Source organism: Mauremys reevesii, linkage group 1 (genome assembly GCF_016161935.1).
Source record: "Mauremys reevesii isolate NIE-2019 linkage group 1, ASM1616193v1, whole genome shotgun sequence".
Lineage (NCBI taxonomy): Eukaryota > Metazoa > Chordata > Testudines > Geoemydidae > Mauremys > Mauremys reevesii.
In genome coordinates this window covers 156,801,696-156,823,228 of record NC_052623.1, presented here as the reverse complement: position 1 = coordinate 156,823,228, position 21,533 = coordinate 156,801,696, and the positions used below count along the sequence as shown (strand labels likewise).

General features: G+C 41.9%; 1 protein-coding gene across 10 annotated transcripts in view; it reads left to right on the top strand.

Annotated features, from left to right (window-relative positions):
• CASK (calcium/calmodulin dependent serine protein kinase) overlaps positions 1-21,533 on the top strand; it is a 407,811-nt gene that overhangs the window by 81,958 nt on the left and 304,320 nt on the right. Inside the window, exon 1 of one of the 10 annotated variants that reach the window (XM_039525894.1) lies at positions 5,449-5,588. The exons of the other annotated variants lie outside the window; for them this stretch is intronic. The gene's annotated coding sequence lies outside the window, so the exon portion shown is untranslated. Of the gene's footprint in view, positions 1-5,448; positions 5,589-21,533 lie in introns of those variants that run through there. 10 annotated transcript variants of the gene reach the window in all.

Sequence of the window (21,533 nt, the reverse complement as noted above, 5' to 3'; positions counted from 1 at the left end):
GAATACAAATAGAGACCGCACATCTTGAAGAAACTCCAGGTAAAGGTGAGTAAACCCCTCTTATGGGGACAAGTGGAAATGGTTTTTAATATGGGTTTCTCACCATAATTTTCACTCTGTGGAGTCATCTGTTTCTGTCATCTAATACTAGAATATCAGGATTGGAAGGGACCTCAGGAGGTCATCTAATCCAGCCCCTGAATTATCTGTTATCACTGAAGCATTCAGGGCTCTTGAATAGTTCTGTTAAATTTCACCTAGCAGCAATATCTGCCATCCAGTATCTGGCTCCCCCCTTTCTGGGATGCCACCTGATGTGCTGGGGTCCCACTCAGTTCTCTGGCCCAGCCAGCCTGGGTTTCCCTTGCATTGGGTTGCTGTGCCAGGCTCTTGAGCCCCTTTCCAGCACACACCCAGGCAAGACCACACCCAACTGCAATCAGATCTGTGTGAGAGGATTCACTCAGCACTCATGTGTCCACCCACTGTGGAGAGAGAAACCCCAGATAATATTGTCTTGCGCTGTGTAGAAAGATCTGCACAGGGCAAGCTCCTAAAAATTCACCTTCTCCTTCAATGTGGAGAGAGAGATGCACAGCTTCTTACCCCCCTACTCCTACAAATATGAATTACACAATCTGGGTTATGTTATAAACAAGAAATAAGTTTATTAACTACAAAAGGTAGATTTTAAGTGATTTATAAGGGATAGCAAACGGAACAAAACAGATTACCAAGCAAATAAAACAAAACACGCATATTAAGCTTAAGATCTTAAAGAAACTGGTTTCAAGAAATAATTTCTCACCCTAAATGTTGTTTTAGGCAAGTTGTTGAGTGTCTGTAGGTTAGAGTTCCAGTTATTTTTCTTTAAAGACTAGACTCCTCTCTTAGTCTGGACTCAGCCCTTGCCTTTCCCCGAGCTCAGTTTCTTTGTCTCTTCAGGTACTTTCAGCAGTCTTTCTTCTTGGGCAGGAAGGCAATGGAGAAGAGTCCTGTTTGCCTTACTCTCCAGCCTTAAATAAGATATACATAAGGTGGGACTCTATTGTTTCCCAGTCTTGACCTCCCCCTTCTTTTAGTTGAAAATTACTAGAAATCCAAAGTAGTGTTTAGTACCAACTGACCTTGTAGTGTCACAGCTATGTCCCAGGACATCTGTCAGGAAGGAGAGAGATTAGTATCTTTAAAGTCTTATTGTTTCTTTGTAATGGCCCATCAAGGCTGATGGCCTGTTGTCTGATGGGTTACATAGTCAATATTCCTAATTTTAGATATAGAAATGATACATGCGTACAAATTGGATCAACATATTCAGTAAATCAGAACCTTTCCAAAGATATCTCACATGACCCATCTTGCATAAAACACATCTTAGTTATGCCATATTCATATCACAACAATATTTCTATGAAGAATATGGGGTGTAACATCACAAGTGTCACAATTTCCCCCTCCCCCCATCCTATGGTAATCAAACTTTTGAAGGGGCTAAAGCATGTTTTTTCAACTGTAGAGTTTTTTCCCCCTCCATGTGATCTTAAATGCAGTCCTGTCTCTGATGGTGTCTCTGTTTAAACCTATGTCCTCCTGTTCTTTGTAACATTTGTCAAAACTGCATTCTTGGTGGCTATTTCCTCTGTTCTCAGAGTAAACAAAATCAAAAAAATATCTTATACCACTCTCTGTAAGGCTAGAATTATTCCTAAAGTGTTCTTGGACTTCCACTTGAATTGATTTATTCACTTACCAGTGTTATTTCTGAGACTTAAAATGTCCGGTGTGTGCAGCATAGCCTCTGCAGAGCGCGAGTAAAGAGCTTCTGTGTATTACCCCAATTTAGCAAAAACATTCCACAAATCACCAAGACTATTTTTGTATCTTTTTTTTTTTTTTTTTTTTTTGGGTAGTAAATCCAGGGACCAGGCTGTTTCAACACAGATTCGAAAAGGGAGACAGAGTACAATAGAATATATTTTGAATTAATTAAACTAGCTCCATAGTCTTGGCAAGCCATGATCTACAAGAGCTCAGGCAGGGGCGGCTCTACAAATTTGGCCGCCCCAAGCAATCATGCCCGGGAGGCATGACCTCCCGCGGGCATGACTGCGGAGGGTCCGCTGGTCGCGCGGCTCAGCTGGACCTCCCGCAGCTGCGGACGGTTCGCTGGTCCGGCGGCTCCGGTTGAGCTGCCGCAGTCATGCCTGCGGGAGGTCCAGCCGAGCTGCGGGACCAGCGAACCGTCCGCAGTCATGCCTGCGGCAGGTCCGGTCGTCCCGGGGCTCCGGTGGACCTCCCGCAGGCATCACTGCGGCAGGTCCACTGGCGCAGCCTGCCGCCCCCCTGGGAAAGGGCCGCCCCAGGCGGATGCTTGCCCCGCTGGGCTCTAGAGCCGCCCCTGAGCTCAGGCACCCTCATCAGCCTTATGAAATCTGTAGAGCTTCTACTTGGATTTCTATACATACCTTTACAAGCCATTATTCTCTGGTGTCAGCCTCTAGATCTGAAGCACAGTTTGGCAGGGCATTCTTATATTGCTTATTTAAATAGGACTCCTGGCACCTATCACCTTGGAGAGGCAGGGACTTGCCAGTTGCCTAGAGTGGGATCCATGTGGATAGATGTTTGAATAACTTACTTATGGTAACTAGTATCAGAGGGGTAGCTGTGTTAGTCTGGATCTGTAAGAGCAGCAAAGAGTCCTGTGGCACCCACGAAAGCTCATGCTCCAATACGTCTGTTAGTCTATAAGGTGCCACAGGACTCTTTGCTGCTTTTATGGTAACTAGTTCTTCAAGATGTTTTGTCCATATGGGTGCCACAGTCCACCCTCCTTCCCCAGTATTATGGAGTCCTTTAACCTTGGGAATTCTGTATTAACTAAGGAACTGAGTTGTGTTGGGCCTGCCTGCCCTTTATATCATTGGGAGAAGGGCTCAAGGGCATGCAGAGTGTATGTGTGGCCCCAATGGATACTGCTTGCCAAAAGAATCAGATCTTGCATGCATGGGGCACTTACACAGCTAGAGTGGGATTCTTGTGGACAAAACATCACAAAGAACCACAGCAACTGTAAGATAAGTAACCGTTCTTTCAGTGGTTCTAAGTTTACTTTTGGTACCCCCATCAGGACCAAACTAATGCATTTGGTTATGCTGGGTGAGTTATCAGAAACATGACTATTCCTAATATTCTTGACAGAAGGGTAAATCCACATTGTGATAGTTGGTTCATGCTCTGTTCATTTTCTCTGAAGCAATGAGGACAGCAAATGTGCTTTTGTACAAAATACAAAGCATTAATGGTCAGTGCTCTGATGTTGAGATGCAGTCCAAACACTGGCATGTGCAATAAGAAATAGTGTACTCTGTATTGGGTTGTCATACATATAGCACTGAACATTATAAATATCTTAATACCAACTCTTCCACAAATGTGACAGTGGCAGCTTCAGGAACTTCAGTTTATAATTCCTATGCCAAATGAAACATTCTGTTAAACATGTAACCACTATAAATTACTTTGGTACTGAAAACTGTTGCTCACTGTTCCATCATGGCACAGTATAATATACTATAGTATGGTACTGACTGTATTGAATAATACTGTAGAATGATGCTGGAAAAATCCACTCAACAGTTGTAAGAAGGAAGCTTTCTCTGGCAAGTAGGATGACTTAAGCTGCTGACATTGGCAGAATTTAAGTTTTCATTTTAAAAAAAAATTTCTAGGCTGTGTGAAGATAAACTTTTCTAATGTAAACCAGTGCAATATTGTGGCCTGCAGTTAGTTAGCTCCATTGCCTCTGCTGCTGTTCACAGCTTTCCTAAGCTGTGACAGAGTGAAGTTAAGTCATTGTTCAATTTAAGTGTGGCTATAAAGAAGCCTCTGGGTAGCAGTGATATTGACAAGATTCATGTCAGTGTTTTCACTTGATTGCTGCTTGTGAAAGCCATGAGCTACAGAGGCAGACTATGGATATATTCATTGGAAAGGGAGGATTATCTAAAACATAATTTATCATGTAAACTACCGGTAATTTTTCAGATTACCTGTTAATGGCATTCTCTCATGGCATGCCATGGAATCCACTTTACATTTGCTAAGTAATGGTTTCTACAATCAAATTGTACCACATGCTAACCCAAAATATTTAGGGAAATGGTTAGGGACAAAATCTTTAACAAAGACAGTGTTTAGACATTATTTTCAGCAAGAATGAAGTAGTTTATATATAGGGCCCTACCAAATTCCATGACCATGGAAAAACGCGTCACGGACTGTGAAATCTGGTCTCTCTCCATGAAAACTGGTCTTGTGTGCTTTTCCCCTATACTATACAGATTTCACAGGGAGACCAGCGTTTCTCCAATTGGAGGTCCTGACCCAAAAGGGAGCTGTGGCAGGGTCGCAGTATTGCCACCTTTACTTCTGCGCTGCCTTCAGAGCTTGGTGGCCAGAGAGCAGTGGCTGTTGGCCAGGCGCTCAGCTCTGAAGGCAGCGCCTCACCAGTAACAGTGCAGAAGTAAGGGTGGCAATACCATACCATGCCATCCTTACATCCGCACTGCTACTGGCAGCGCCTTTGCCTTCAGAGTTGGGTTCCTGGCCAGCAGCTGTCGCTCTCCAGCTGCCCAGCTCTGAAGGCAGCGCTGCCACCAGCTGCAGCACAGAAATAAGGGTAGCAATTACCCCCCCCCCAATAACCTCGTGAAAATCCCCCCACAACTCCTTTTTGGGTCAGGACCCCTACAATTACAACACTGAAATTTCAGATTTAAATACACGTATACTCGGATATAACGTGACCCGATATAACATGCAATAAAGCAGCATTCCAGGGGAGGCGGGGCTGCTCACTCCGGTGGATCAAATCAAGTTTGATATAACGCAGTTTCGCCTATAACGCGGTAAGATTTTTTGGCTCCCGAGGACAGCGTTATATCGGGGTAGAGGTGTAGCTGAAATCATGAAATTTACGATTTTGTAAATCCTATGACAATGAAATTGACCAAAATGGACCTGAATTTAGTAGGGCCCTATTTATAAGGAGCTGTTGAATTTCAAAGTCCTGACTTATGGGTTCTTCCCAGACTGTTGGTATTGGCTCATGTTAGAAATAGGGATGTGTAAATATCATTTTTAAAAGTACCCACTTAAACTATTAAAATTATATTGGTTAACCATTTAATCGTTAACAAATTCACAATCTACCCCTCGCTTGGGAGAGGGGGGTGTACCCTGCTGTCTCTCCTCAGAAGAGAAGTACAGTGGGCAGGGGGATCGTTTGGGTGTGCATGGCTGGGCGTTGTGCGCCTTGCTCTGATCCGACCCCTCACTCTCTTCATTATTAGGCACTACCTAGTGCAGCTAGTTCGGTGGATCGCTGTCGGGAGAGCAGTGGTGCCAGGGCAGATCCAAGTATTCTGGCAGATCCAGTGGTCCTGGGAAGACCCACTGCGGCAGCCAGCCGCAAGAGAAGCAGAGCCAGTGGGATTGTCGGGCTGCCCCCAGTGGTGCCCTCTCTGCCGGACTGATCCAACTGTGCCCTGAGCTGCGAGAGCGCTGCAAGCTCCAGTGCCGCCCAGGTATTGCTGTGGCATTTTTAATGTGCACATTAGGTATTACAAGGATAAAATAATTTTGTGACAATCTATTTTAAATGTTAACCGCAATATATTAATGGTAAGACTAATACTTATCATTTAACCGTTTAATATTTACATCCCTAGTTAGAAATCGAGTAAGGCTTAAATCCAGCACTAATAGTCAATTGCAAAGCTTGTTTTGCCTTCCCAGTACTAATTGAGAACTAATCTACTTGCATTTTCATACTAATTAGTAGTCATGTGGAGAAGATGAACAAAAGGAAGTATTTCTTCATGCAGTACACAAGTCAAACCGTGGAACTCTTTGCCAGTGGATGTTGTGAAGACCAAGACTATAACAGGGTTTTAAAAAGAACTAGATAAGTTCATGGAGGATAGATCCATCAGTGTTTGCCAGAAACGGCATACGCAAGGGGATGGATCACTTGAGGATTACCTGTTCTGCTCATTCCCTCTGAAACACCTGGCATTGGCCACTGTCAAAAGACAGGATGCTGGGCTAGATGAACTATTTTTCTGACCCAGTACAGCCGTTCTTATGTAAAATATTGCATTTCCATTTCATTCTAATGTGACTATTTTATGTCTGCTGTGAATTACGAATAATGGAGCTTTTACTGTTTAACCATGCTTTGCCACCTGGGCATGTCTCAACATGTTTTAAAAGACACGTAAAAATTGCTAAATTTACTTTAAGCTAATTATTGCACCATCTCCGTCATGACATATATTTCCCGGCAAAGAGATAAGTTTTCAGGAGCAATAGCTGGTACCCTGCAGTTTTCAGTTCACCAGTAGTGCAGTACACTAAAATTAAGCCTAAACAGTGGACCAATGAACTTCAGTAACGTGGTGACCTAACAGTAAAATGTACTGCAAAGGTATCTTGAAACAATTTTAGCTGCTTTTATCAGGAAGCACCTCAAGGTTGCATAATGATTTACTAAAGGAGCCCTGTTCAGTCCTTGGATAGAAGCATGGGTGGCTGTGGTTTAGGATGTTCAGGATGTGAAAAAATGAAACAATTGTCAGACCTATGAGAAACCTTGGGACCATGCTGAGGAGAGGTATTTTAAGAATACAATGCTAAATAAAATCAGTACTTTAACAGATGAGGGCAAAGTCTTTGACTTATTTGCATATGGGTATCCATATTCTCTGTAATTTCTAACCTGTTTATTTAGGTTGTGTAAAAAAAAAAGGGGGGGGCACCTTTCCAGGGCTCTATGCATAAATTACAAAAAAAATAAATTAAGTAGCCAGCAGAACATAACTCATCTCCTCCAACAAATCTAAGTTCCCATCCAAAAGCCCACTTCCTCAGCAGGCCACACGAATGATGCACCTTGCAGCATGCCATGAAGGTCAGCGAATCTGTGCTGTTTTTAGCTGAGGTTGGGATGAGTTTGTTCAAAAGCTGAGAGCCTCTAACTATACTGCCAGCCCCCTCCCCCCAATTTAAATCAAGAAGAATTCAGCTCCAGTATATTTAGTGATTGCAGTTGTGACAATATGAGGTGAGAGGTGACTTTTTTGAGTAGGAAGGTCCAAAGCAAATTGATTTTCCATGATCTACCATGGTTGACAGAATAAACAGTTGAAGTTCTTAATACAGCTCTCACTTACAGAAATGTATCATGATGAAGCTTTCTTAAGTTTGTAATTGACATATGTGATCCAATTTGTTCAAAATGACTGGTGTTTTTTAAGGATTAAGAATAGTAAATAACTACCTTGTTGTGTCTGAAAGGAAAAAAATCTTTCTATAGTGTTTTGGCAATAGTCAGTTCAGTTCAGTCTGAACAAAGAAGCAACTCATCAAAAATACATTTCTTTTCTGTTTTCTGTTCTTAGATCCATTTAATCTGAGGCCTGATGAGTTGTACTGATTTACTCTGAGTAGCAGTACACATGTCAAATGGTAGATTTTGGCACCTTCCAGGTCTGTTTACATGTTTAAACAGTTACTGGCAGATAGCCTATCCCAGGATTGGCATGTCAGTGCCGCCTCCCTCTCCTCCCACCTCTTTTATCCCATTTTTATTCTTTTCTGTACCTTTTCTTTTATCCTTTACCTTCTCTATGAAAAGCACATCATGGGATGATGCAATATGACCCTGGAGTTACTCCTCTGCTCATTCTCCTTCCTTTTATGGTCTCCGAATGCGGAGAAATGGGATTATATTGGATGTAAATGATCCAGTCAGCATCCTCCCCTTTTTCTCAAAGAGAATTAGACATCATCCCTTCATGCTTCCTCTCTCCTTAGCAATGGAATTGTGACACCTTTTTCCCTATTCTACTCCAGTGTGGGAAATTGAGGAAGATTGTGAAATAAGAAGTCACCCTTTGAACAGCACAGGTGATCATCAGATCACCAGTTTTTGATTCCACCTCTGGAGATCACTGGGTCACTTAAAAAAAATTCACAGCTATGGGTGTTTGTTTTGAAGGGCAACAGCCTCTCAAAGTAGTAGATAATTGGTAAAGGCTTTTGCTAGAAATTAATTCAGACAAATTGTAATGTTGCTGTTTTTACATAGGAAATGTTTCTGAGACAAACTCTCTGTTCAAGAACCAGCTATGGCACCAACGGATGGGCTATGATATCTAGTAGACATGGAAGATTTTGCTTGTCAGATTCTTACCTACCTCATAATTCATGAGTACCAAATGAATGGATCATGTCAGGAGTGGAAGGTCCTCACCTGAGAGAGATGAGCATAGTGTCCTGGTGATCTGGAGGTGATAGAGAATATTATTGAGAAGTATATAGTGATAGTACCAAGAAGCAGGGACAAGTTCAATAATGCTGTAAGGTTTTGTATTGCTTTGATTTTTAAACTTTCCTTTTTACTGTCTTGAAGAAGCAAAAAATAGTTGCATTTTTTGTTGTTGTCAGTGATCCTAAAGCTTTAGATAATAGATGGAGAGAAAAGAAAAGGGGGGGGGGGAATGAGAAGGGCAGCCCCACAAAGGTTTAGTCAATTACAGACTAGTAGAAAGTGTAAAAAAATTCCAGAATTGTAAGTGCTCTGTTGCTGATGCCTGATCATACATTGCACTTATGTAACACTACATCTTCAAAGTGCATTACAGATGTGAATCCACACCGTTCTGTTTGGGAGACAAAGATGGTTACACTTAGAACACATTGAGATCTATGAATGAAAGGTGGTAGCCAAGTATAACTTGTTCTAACAGACAAGTCAACCTGAGATTTAGTAATCTACTCAAAGTCAGCATACTAAATCAGTAACAAATTTGAGATTAGAATTTGAGTTCCTGGCTTTGTCTCATGTTCAGGCTCTTAGGCTAGCCATTTTTGTGCCTGTATGATACTAATAGATGTGTAATTTTCTGCATATGGAAAATGTGTCCCACAGACATCTGTACTCCATTCTGTGGCTAGATAATAAGTATCTCTATAAACTCTCACTATGATAGCCTTGTTCTGTTTGTTGTCTGCTTCATACTGTATCCATCAGTCGCTCATTTTGCAAAAACTCAGTTTGGTGTAACTTCATCTCCTGATTCTAATAGCATTGTGACCTAGAACTAACTACCTGGCTTGCTTGGGCCATGCAATATAGTAACCTTGTCCCTCACTGTTAGAGGGAAGATCTGGACTACAAAAGACTAATTCAGTATTCTAGTTTGCAGATAATCTTATTCTCAATAGAACTCTTGAGACAAGATTTTTTTTCTTTCCTTCTAGAGAACACACATCTAGATTTCTGAAATCTTTGCAGATGATTTTGACAGGAACATAGCATTTGAATGTGCATTTGTGGGCCAGATTATCTATTTTTTTGGGATTGGCATCCATTCACTTTCATCTGATTGCATTTGAGATAAATGGGCAAGGACTCGGGTCCCACCTAGATATGTTTCAAGAAAGCTAATCTGTATAGTTGGAATGGAGGTTTCAGCCTAGTCTCAGGGATCAAGACTCTACTGAGCTAAGCAACAGTCCATGCCCCAGAGGCTTTACAATCTAACTAAAGGCTAATATTTCCATTTCAGTACCTTAACTCATGTTATACATTTTTATTGTAAGATTTGTTGATTACTGGGAGATACGATCAAAATGAGGACTTTTTCCCACCAGGCTTATTTCAGCCTCACTGATCAAGTAATATAGTGAGGTAATAATGCTGATTTATGTTTCAATGACCTATATGGGAAAAGGCTGTCCTAATTGGGAAATTAACAGTGAAACTGCATCATGAACAAAAATTCTCAGACAAAACCACCTGGGGACCAAGTGAATCTTTTTGTACAAGTTAGTATAATTATATATATTAATTTCTCCTGCGTTGAAGTTCCGTTTTGCATCTAATGTATTGCAAAATACAAGGCCAGCCCTTTGATTTCAGTTTTCCATTTTGCTGCTTTGTTTTTTTCTGTCAATTGAGGTCTCTTTGGCCTTATGCTCAGCAAGATGTGCCATTTAAGTTGCAAGCATAGTCTGTGGCTCATCTTTCAGTTCCATGCAGTTTTCTTGAGGATTTGGTGGAGTTTGTTGCTCAACATGAACTTACTTTTTTATCTGAAGCAAGAAATAAAATTATTGTATGTTGACCATAGCTTAATGATAAGACATGGAACACCTCAGGTTTATTGAAACTGCAATTAATTTCTCTTCAACTCTGCAGAGAAAGCAGATTTTCATAGGGATAGTAACTTGTTGTTGAGTGAAGGGTAGAACTCCATATTAGCGTAGCGTTTGCAGGACTCAACAAGCAGAGTGAATTCAGAGATTTGCAGTTAAGATCCCTCTTTTTAGAAAGGTATATTGTATTGCTTTTTTAAATCAGTGCAGGAATATGCTGCAGAAAAGCAATTTTGTTCTTACCTGTAAATTTTTTTCTTCACTTTCCACTGTCTCATACTGGAAGACCATACTTTTGTGTGATCTTGTTTTGGTGAGTGGACATTGATGATTTGTGGCATAAATTTACGTTTTTTCCTGATTTGAATTGCCATCAAAAGGTATTTGAGGAGTCTCCAAGATATAAGTGAATGGATGTTGAAAATGCTATATTTCAGTTAAGATACCACAAGTCTCAAGTGTAGTTTTTAAAACTGAAATTACATTTCTTCACAGTTGCTTATATAAAACAGCTCCAGTCTTAGGGTGAAATTTTGTCCCCATTGAAGTCAGAGTTTTTCCACAGATTTCAGTAGGGCCAAGATTTCACCCTTAAATGTTTTTGTGTAAATAGTGGACTACTTTCCCTCTAATCCCTGCTAAATATGATACCTATATACTTAAGACATCTATCTAATTTAATCCATTTTGACTAATTTGCCCGATTTTATAGAAAGGACATTGAAAGTCTACAGCAGGGGAACAGTGCTTTCTAAGAACACACGTAAATGGAAGAAAATGGCTTTACTTATGATTCGAAAGACTAGAACATCTAATAGTGAGCTGTCATCTTGTTAACCGAGAATTATTTTTGTACTATGGGGATGAGTTGAGATGAGGGTTTTTTCTAATTCCGATATTGCACCACGACCATCAAGTGAATGGAAATGAAATTGCTATGACTTTAGAATTCCCTGAGGAATTGGGAAGTGATAGGCATCTGTGTTAATTTTTGTTGCAAATTCAACTGTTTGTTCCTCTCACTTGTGTTCCTTTTTCACCCAAAGAGACATAAAAATGTTAGATGTCCAAATACTTGACAAAGATCCTAGTTATCTGCCGGTACTGTTGGACCACTATCTGGAAATAGATTGCCAGTGGGCAGTTGCTTTCCACTATAACTGTACTGTTGAAGTATTTATTTAACGTTGTGGACCACTTTTTAAAATAGAACTCCTCTTGGGCTGTTTCAGTTACCAATCGTATACCTTCTCTGTGCCAACTGAAATGCTTTTTTGCATGCAAAACACAATGGTGAAAGAAGAGGAAAACACTCTGGCTGCCTGGTTCTGTTCTCCCCCACCCCCCTTTGTATTTATTTCCTCTCCCTGGAAGTAGCAGTTCATATACATTAATCTGTGTAAGTCTCTTTGCAGTTTGGTTTTGTCTTCTAGCTTTTTCTACAGTTCCAATTTTACTATTATCCAAAACCGTAGTCACAGTTCAAGTTACAGTAAAATACTCAACAAACAGCTGTGTAAGATGGAAGGGGGATTGTAAGAGGTTTCTTTTGTGTCCACTTGGCTAAAAATCATTTGGAAACCATGAGTCCTGGATTTATTTCCTGCTAGTAGAAAGCATTGTGGTTGGAGACTGGATTTTTCACCACTTTGCAAGATGTGGTCTTAATTTGAGAATTGCTTCATTAGCTGGATTCTTTACACTTCCCTATTTTAATTATTATAGATTTTTCTTACTGGAATGGCATACTTCTTTTTTTATTGTATTTATAAGCCACTTGATTGGATAGAAATTAATTCCTGTATTAGTATTCTGGACTTGTAGAACTAGCTTGTTGGAGTTAAAATGATCTTGTACACAGACTTCCTTAAAGTAAGCCATGATTTTCTTTCTAGTTTACTTCCCTAAATCGAAAGGGATTAACTTCAATTTAGAAGTTTCAATTTTGCTATGATGATTATTTGCTCAGTTATTTCTTTTTTATTTGTATTCATGGTTCATTACTATAAAAATATCATTTCCTTCCACCTTTGATTCCTCTCCATCTTAGAGTACTATTTGCTTAGTTCTCCCTGGTGTAGTTTTGACTCTTTAATATTTAGAGGTAGATGTCTGCTGTTCTGCGTGAAGACATTTCTGGAATGAAATTTGCTCTACACGATACTACACAATTCTGTACAACTTTATTACATGTACATGCACAGTACCATTAGAATGGTGTAAAAATTACTGTGTATCTGCAAATTTAAGCTAAGTTAGCTGCCTTCAGTATCTGCGTTGGGTAGAGCACTTGCACTCACATTTTAGAGCAATGAAATTTAAGTTAGCAGAAGCCAAAATATAAAACCTCAGAAGTTTGTTTTTAGAAGAAAGCATAACTAAACTTGAAATACTGCTTATGCTTAAAAAAAATTAATCCACTTTTCTTTCTTATACAGTCTTTTGAAGGGGCGCATAAAATGCATCCTTCTGTGTGTTGATTTATCAGATGGGTTCACATTATGGAATTTCTTTTCTCTCTGTTTTTTTAAGCAGAGGACACTAATTGTAAACTCTGAAAATAATGTGAAGCGCTCATAATTCAGCATAAATGCCAAAATTAAGTTTTGCCAGAACAGTCATACCACTTACTCCCTGAACACTTACATTGTGCTAAATCTCTTCCTGGATGATCACCTACTATTACTTTCACAAAACCATTGCCCACAGCAATCAATGGAAAGACTACCATTGACTTAAGTGAATTTTGAATCATGTTCTCAGTGTGGAGGTTGATCAGTGTGCACTGAATGATGCAGACTTGTGCAGTGAATTAGGGTCATGTGCCTTGTTAGGGTCAAATCCATTGGCAGTTACTGCTTCAGTTGAAGTTAGTGTACTTAGTCTGAATTTACACTGGAGTAACTGAACACTGTCATTTTACTGGTTTGTAGTGAATGAGACAGCAGTCTGCTCTTCAAACAGCGAGTATAAAAATAAATGTTACTCAGATGCATTGTTTTCACTCACTGTAGAATAAGGCAGGGGTTTTGTGGAAATACATATTATTACAAGATTGCATTGTTAAGTACATGTACAAGGGCCACAGATGAAGGGTGTGGGTGTGCTTACACTTAGAGTTTCCTGACTCTTGAATGCATAACTTTTCAACCTTAATTTTCGTCTGACGTTTTTGAATTAATATACCAAAGTACTGTATTGATTATTGTGAGTAACTTACTAGCCTGGTTCATTTCCTGCCATTATTTTGTTTAACTTTCTTCTACTGTTAGATACTTTTAAATCTTTTTCTTGGTTTTCTGCCTGTCTGGTTGTGACTGTTTTTCTTTGAACTCACAACTGTAATATATAAAAAGAAGGAATAGGCTGATGTGACTGTCTCATAGCATAGGGTTCAATATTAAAATGTTCTGGGATGACACACTGGGCAGTGATAGATCTAAATCCTATTAAGGTTAATTTGGTAGCAATGAAAACCTAATAATTTTTACCCTATTATGACCAACTGAACCACATTTTGCATAGTTGGCTGATTGGATAGAGACCAGCAGATGACAAAGTCCAATATCTTTGCTCCACATTCAGTTTTCATTTGGTGACTTTTTCTTATATTTATACGGTCACTGCTTAGACACAAAGGTGACTGCAAAAGAGTGGAACCTTTGTTTCTTTTATTTGGTGTTTCAGTGTACATTTGCTTGAAAATATTAGTTCTATGTATGAATTGAAAATAATCCAGCATAGCCAACAGTGTTACGTTATGGCAGTGTGGGGGGTGTGTGTGTGTGTGTGTGTGTGTGTGTGATGCTACACCTTCAAGCAGAAGGTGCAACTAATGAAGAGAGTAGCAGTCTGTTTGCTAAATGCTAGTTTGTGTATGGAGCAAGTTACATTGGTGCTCTGCAATCTGCTCTGACTACTTCTTGGTTTGATGTATAGCATCCTAAATGGTTTGGTTCCTGTCTGAGGGCTGCCTCTTCTGTACATGTGCTATTGTGGCAGATGAGATAATTTAAACTAAATGTGAGTAGGCTGGCAGCAGGGGCGGCTCTAGGCATTTTGCCGCCCCAAGCACGGCAGGCAGGCTGCCTTCACCGGCTTGCCTGCGGAGGGTCCGCTGGTCCCGTGGCTTCGGACCAGCGGACCCTCCGCAGGCACGCCTGCGGGAGCTCCTCTGAAGCCGCGGGACCAGCGGACCCTCCGCAGGCAAGCCGCCGAAGGCAGCCTGCCTGCCGCCCTCGCGGAGCCGGCAGAGCGCCCCCCGCGGCTTGCCGCCCCAAGCACGCGCTTGGCGTGCTGGGGCCTGGAGCCACCCCTGGCTGGCAGAAGGGTGTCTTCAGCAAATGATCTGGAGCTGTGGCACTCTGGAACTAGTATCCCACTTCAGTTAACCAGAGCTTGAATATGATGATTTTTAGGACATGTTGTTGCAAGACTCCTCTGGTTTTATTATTATTTTCTCATCTGGAGCTTCCACCAGTATAGGATTGTTCATTACTGTACATTTTCTAAGGTTTCAGATTTAGACTGCACAGAATCCCTAAGGTATTGAGTTTCTGCTACTTCCACAGGGAGGGAATTTAGCATCTTGGTACATGTCACTGGCAGGAAGCTTTTCCTGATATTCAGCCTAAATTTGTTCCTAGTTTCATCTCACCAGTTCTGTAGTTAAACTCCTACTAAATTTTGTCAGCACGTCCAGCATGTTTTGTCAACAACTGATTGATCATGGACAATTGTGTACTGGTGGTGCAGTTTGCAGGACAGACTTTGAAGGGCAAAGCAGTAGAAATTGCACTGAGTGGATCTAGACTCCCTTAGATTATCACTTGACTCAGGCCTGGTCTACACTACGAGTTTATCTCAAATTTAGCAGCATTAAATCGAATTAACTCTGAACCCATCCTCACAACGAAGCCCTTTACTTCGATATAAAGGGTTCTTAAAATCGATTTCTGTACTCCTCCCCGATGAGGGGAGTAGCGCTGAAATCGACATTGCCATTTCTCAGTAGGGTTAGTGTGGCTGCAATTCGACGGTATTGGCCTCTGGGAGCTATCCCACAGTCCACCATTGTGACCACTCTGGACAGCAATCTGAACTCGGATGCACTGGCCAGGTAGACAGGAAAAGCCCCGCGAACTTTTGAATTTCATTTCCTGTTTGCCCAGCGTGGAGCGCTGATCAGCACAGGTGACCATGGAGTCCCAGAATTAAAAAAGAGCTCCAGCATGGACCGTACGGGGAGATACTGAATCTGATCTCTGTATGGGGAGATGAATCTGTTCTATCAGAACTCCGTTCCAAAAGACGAAATGCCAAAACATTTGAAAAAATCTCCAAGGCTATGATGGACAGAGGCCACAACAGGGACTCAACACAGTGCTGTGTGAAACTTAAGGAGCTGAGACAAGCGTACCAGAAAGCCAAAGAGTCAAATGGACGCTCATGGAGGGAGGGGCGACTGATGACTGTAGCTATCCCACAGTTCTTGCACTCTCCAAAAACCATTTGAATTCTGGGCTGAGCTCCCAAAGCCTCAAGGGTCAAAAACATTGTCGTGGGTGCTTCAGGGTATGTGTTGTCAGCGCCCCCCCCCCCGCCTGCCCCCGTGAAAGCAAAGGGGAAAAAACCATTTCTCGCCTTTTTTCAATGTCACCTTATGTCTGCTGGATGCTGCTGGCAGACATGGTGCTGCAGCGCTACACAGCAGCATCCCCTTGCCTTGCCTTGCCTTGCGGATGGCAGATGGTACGGTCTGACTGGTATCCATCATCGTCATCCTGTGGGTGCTCCTGGCTGGCCTCGGTCACGCCCTTTTCCCTGGATTGCCCGGGCAGACACGATAGCACGGCAGCCATGGAGCCCGTTCAGCCTTTTTTCACTGTCACCATATGTCTACAGGATGCTGCTGACAGATGCGGTACTACAGTGCTACACAGCAGCATCCCCTTGCCTTTGCAAGTTAGCAAAGACGGTTACCAGTCATACTGTACCATCTGCTGCTGTCATGGGTGCTCCTGGCTGGCCTCGGTGAGGTCGGTCGGGGCGCCTGGACAAAAATGGGAATGACTCCCCAGGTCATTCTCTTCTTTAAGTTCTGTCTAATGGAGAGTCAGTCCTGCCTAGAATATCAGGCAAGCCTATTAAAGAACCAGAGAAGCAAACAGCCACTCCGGGTCAGAGCCCCAGACATCCCGCAGAAATGATGAGCTGCATGCCATTCTAGGGGGTGCCCCTGCAACAACCCCACCCGTTGCTTCCCTCCTCCCCAACACCCCTTCTGGGCTACCGTTGCAGTGTCCCCCCATTTGTATGATGAAGTAATAAAGAATGCATGAATAAGAAACACTGACTTTATTGCCTCTGCAAGCAGAGATCAAAGCGGGGAGGGGAGGCCGGTTGGCTTACAACGAAGTAGAGTGAACCACCATTCTTCACTTGCTTAGCCTATAGCTGAAAATGGGAATCTGTGATAAACACTAGGATAGAAGCACAGGCAGGACTGAATCGCCATTTGTGTGTGGGCCTTTGGTTGACACTGGTAAAATACAAAATGTCTCAGGATATGTATGTTAGGGGACAGTTCTAAAAGGCAGATTAATTTTTTTATTTGCAGCAAAATGTAGAGGTCTAAGTATCTGATTGTGAGCCCTGGTAGCAAGGAGTAGGCTAGGGTAGGCGCGACCGCACAGTGCTGCTGACTGGGAGAGCAGCCTGAGGCAGAAGCCTCCAGCTGCCATGATATTCCAGGCAGGACTGAATCTCCATTAGACAAAACTTAAAGAAGAGAATGACCTGGAGTCATTCCCATTTTTGCCCAGGCGCCCCCGACCGACGTCACCGAGGCCGGCCAGGAGCACCCATGACAGCAGCAGATGGTACAGTATGACTGGTAACCGTCTTTGCTAACTTGCAAAGGCAAGGGGATGCTGCTGTGTAGCGCTGTAGCACCGCATCTGTCAGCAGCATCCTGTAGACATATGGTGACAGTGAAAAAAGGCTGAACGGGCTCCATGGTTGCCGTGCTATCGTGTCTGCCCGGGCAATCCAGGGAAAAGGGCGTGAAATGATTGTCTGCCGTTGCTTTCACGGAGGGAGGATTGACTGACGACATTTATCAGTAACCACCCATGACAAATTTTTGGCCCCATCAGGCATTGGGATCTCAACCCAGAATTCCAATGGGCGAGGGAGACTGCGGAAACTATGGGATAGCTACCCACAGTGCAACACTCCGGAAGTCGACGCTAGCCTCAATATAAGGACGCACACCGCCAAATTAATTTGCTTAGAGTGGCCGCGTGCACTCGACTTTATACAATCTGTTTCCAAAAATCGATTTCTGTAAAATTGGAATAATCCCATAGTGTAGACATACCCTCAGTGCCTGAAATGAGGGAAGGGAGGAGAGATGAAATCTGCTAGTTACATACTGCCTGAAGAGCAAGGAGACTTCCAAACAGGAGGAATACACACAAATACTCCATCTCCCCTCTCCTTTCCCATGGAGGTAGAGCGTAAAATTGAAGTTATAAGCCTTGCTAGTGCAACCACCTTGAGTCCTGCCCTTTTAGCCTCACGAAAATTATAAGCTTCACTAGCATAAACCATGGAGCTCAAGGCAACTGTAAATTTTGCTGATAGAGTGCTCACAGGTCCTATCATATTTTGACAGAATCCAGGGGTTAGAGACATTTTTCACATGATTTAGAAGTCTGGGCCCCCAATAAGAGCCAACAGTGAGGCCCATTATTTGACTCTGCACTAAATAGTGTATCTAGAACTGAGGTAGAGATGTATGTGACTCAGTGTGATTAAGTAAATGTCACCCCTTCCCCAGGGCAGCCTGGGTAGACACTTCCCTAGCAATGTTTCTAACTTAAGTTTTTATATGGTTTATTTGTAACTACGTTCTAAAATCAAACCAGGTCTTGTATCAAATAGTTACGATTAGTGTAGTCTTGACCAAAGGCCCAGGATGTTAGTCAGGCGTTCTTGCCCCGACCATTCTTAAAGGAAGTTGGAGCCTATCTGTATGCATTGTTCTTCAGTAATGGATGTATTGTCATCTTTCCCCTATCCAGTTGTGATAGTGGGAGCATGTTCTAAATCCCAAAGCTTCCTGGTGTTCTGTGAGCTTCAGGACAAATCACTTCTCTGCTGTTTAATGCAACTCAGATTCCATATTATTTTCTGCCTCTTTCCTTGAGCTCTATGATTTTCCTTCATGTGCTTCCCCCAATGAAAAGTATTATCACTTCACATGGGCAGTGTGTCAGTGGAGGGGAGGCATTGCTGCATCCCAACTATTTTGTTTTGTGGCAGTGGAGGGAGGAGGGAGAGATGAGAATGAAGACTTCTGCTGGTCAAAGAGCAACACCGCAGACTTTTCTGCATCTGAGGGGGCCCAGCTGAGACTAAGCTGCTACTGAAAGGAACAAAGAGGCTTGGAATCAGAGAAACAAAGATGTGGAAGTAGGGGGAGATGGAAGAAGAGAGACATTTCTCATTCTCTCCCTCTAAGTTATAAGCCTTGCCAGTGCAACCAGGTAGCATAAGTAGCATATCTCTAAAATCCGCCTTCTCAGCACCTGGGCATACCTGGAGAAGATGCTTTTTATTACAAAGCAAAACATTTTATAGGGGGAAAAACTGTAAAGAAAGGCTTGGTCATTGCTTAAAACTCGAGTATTTGTTGAATCATTAATAGACTCTGTTTCTGAGATCTTGCTAGTTTTCCACTGTGTCTGCATGAACACCTCAAATATTCAATCTTCCCTTCATTTGGTATGTGATATCAAGGAGTTATGAAACTTAAAACTCCAGTTTTCAAGGCTTACAAGATCAAGCTCTTTCGAGAATATTCTCCTTCTGTTACCCTGCGAGTTGTAAGTACCTACCTGTTTTGATGCCAGACTCCCAAAGGAACCTTGTTATCTATCCTGTACGGAAGACATGCCTCTCTAACTGGCATTCGAGTTTCCAGAATAACTCTTGATATCATCCCTGAAGATCCTTCTGAAGCAACTAGCACACAAAGCTATCACCGAGACAGTGTGTTCTGAATAGCTGGTGAAAATTAATTAAGATTTGTAAAAATAAAGTTAAAAATATTTAATGTTAAATTGTACATATGTGTCTTTTCTTAAATCCAATTGAACTATATTACTATTGGTTGCTCAATTTAATATTGCTTATAAAATAGCATCAATATCTAGTTTCCAGTATGCAAGCGAAAAAGAGCTCATAGTTTGACCATTACCCTTGAGGTCTTTACACATTTACTGCATTTTGTGGTTGTTTTTATCACAACAGATATCACTAATGATATAACATTTTAATATCAAAGTGGAGAAACCACTTGTGAGTTCATAAAAATCCTTAAAACCTCTTTCAAGTTATAAACATTGGCAAGGCACAGCAATGACCATTGATCTTGTACTGTAAAAGCACAATAATAAAGGGGCTGAGAATCTAAGATTTACACTTGTATTATTTTGAAGTATGATATTCGAAAATAGAATAGTGATGATCTATTTTGGTCCAAGACCTCTTCAAAGGAAAGCTACATCCCTACAGGAAATGGGAGGGGAGGATAGTTATATTGCTCATCAAATATTGTAAAAGAGGGAGTTATACAAAGAATTTTAAACTTCATTTGGTCCTATTATGGAATAAAATGGTGAAACTTCCCCAGAACTAAACTACTGCTGGTATTCTGGACTTGAGTACAGTAACTCCTCACTTAAAGTCATCCCGGTTAACGTTGTTTTGTTATGTTGCTGATCAATCAGAGAACATGCTCATTTTAAGTTGCCCAGTGCTTCCTTATAATGTTGTTTGGCAGCTGACTGCTTTGTCCACTGCTTGCAGAAAGAGCAGCCCGTTGCAGCTAGCTGGTGGGGGCTTGTAACCAGAGTGGACCGGCAGCCCTTCATCAGCTCCCTGCTCCCCTAAGTTCCCTGTGCAGCAGCCACCCAGCAGGCTGTCAGTTGCTGGCAGCTCACTGTCCCTCTCCCCCACTGCCATGTGCTGCTCCTGCCCACTGTCTTGGAGCTTCTCCCGGGAGCCTCCGGCTTGCTTTGTGGATGGCGGTGGTGGGGGGAATGACAAGGAGGTTAATGTCAGGGTGTCCCCCTCCTCCCTGCTTCTCTCCCCCCGCTTACTCCATCTCTGTTGGGCGGGGGGCACGACAGGGCTCAGGATGGAGGGAGCTTGCTGGCAGTAGCTGCTGTCTCAAGTTGCTGATCTACTTAAAAAGGCAATGAGCTTAGAGTGGGGTCAGCATACTTAAAGGGGACACACACACACACACACACACACACACACACACACACACACACACACACACACACACACACACACACACACACACACACACACACACACACACACACACACAGTCTCCGTCTCCCATGCTGTCTCCCGTCCCTCCATTTGTGCTGCCTTGTGGAGTGTGAGACTACATTAACAATGTGTTAACCCTTGAGTGCTAGTTCATCATTTAGCAGTAAGGCATTCCCTGGGAAATATTCCACCCTCTGACTTCACCACCTCAACCAAGCTTCACAATCATCATTGCAGTGTATAGTATTAAATTGTTTATTTAAAACTTATACTCTGTGTGTGTATGTATATATGTGTGTGTGTGTGTGTGTATATAAATATCTTTTGTCTGGTGAAAATTTTTTTCCTGGAACCACCCCCCTAACCTCCCCCATTTACATTAATTCTTATGGGGAAATTGGATTAGCTTAACATTGTTTCGCTTAAAATCGCATTCTTCAGGAACAGAACTACAATGTTAAGTGAGGAGTTACTGTACAATATTCCTCTCAAAACATCTCATTTTCTCCAGCATTTCTGTAGTGACCCAAGCAAGCAGGCATACTCTTTCCCCATCATCAGAAGTATATAGGAAACTTATTTTGGCAACACCATACTATTGATAACTTAATTGAACTAATCAGTTAATGCTTTAAATCTAAACTTTTTTTTGTCTTCCAGGAAGTGAAAGCAGCTGATGGTTAGGGTGACTTCTAATACATTACCATGCTCTTGGCATGTTGGGTTTCCACTGGACTGATTTTTCTAAATAAATATTTGTATAATAAAGAAACTGCAATCACTACATAGAGTAAATCATTAAAAAAAAAAGCTCTCATATTGCAGTTGAGAAGTATTAAACAAATCTGCCATCTTGACAGGAGAAAATTCATCATGTACGTTAGCTGGTTTCAGAAATCCAATGTAAGACAAGTTCCACTTTCAATAAAACTCTTAATTTTTTAAGTAGCTAATACCTG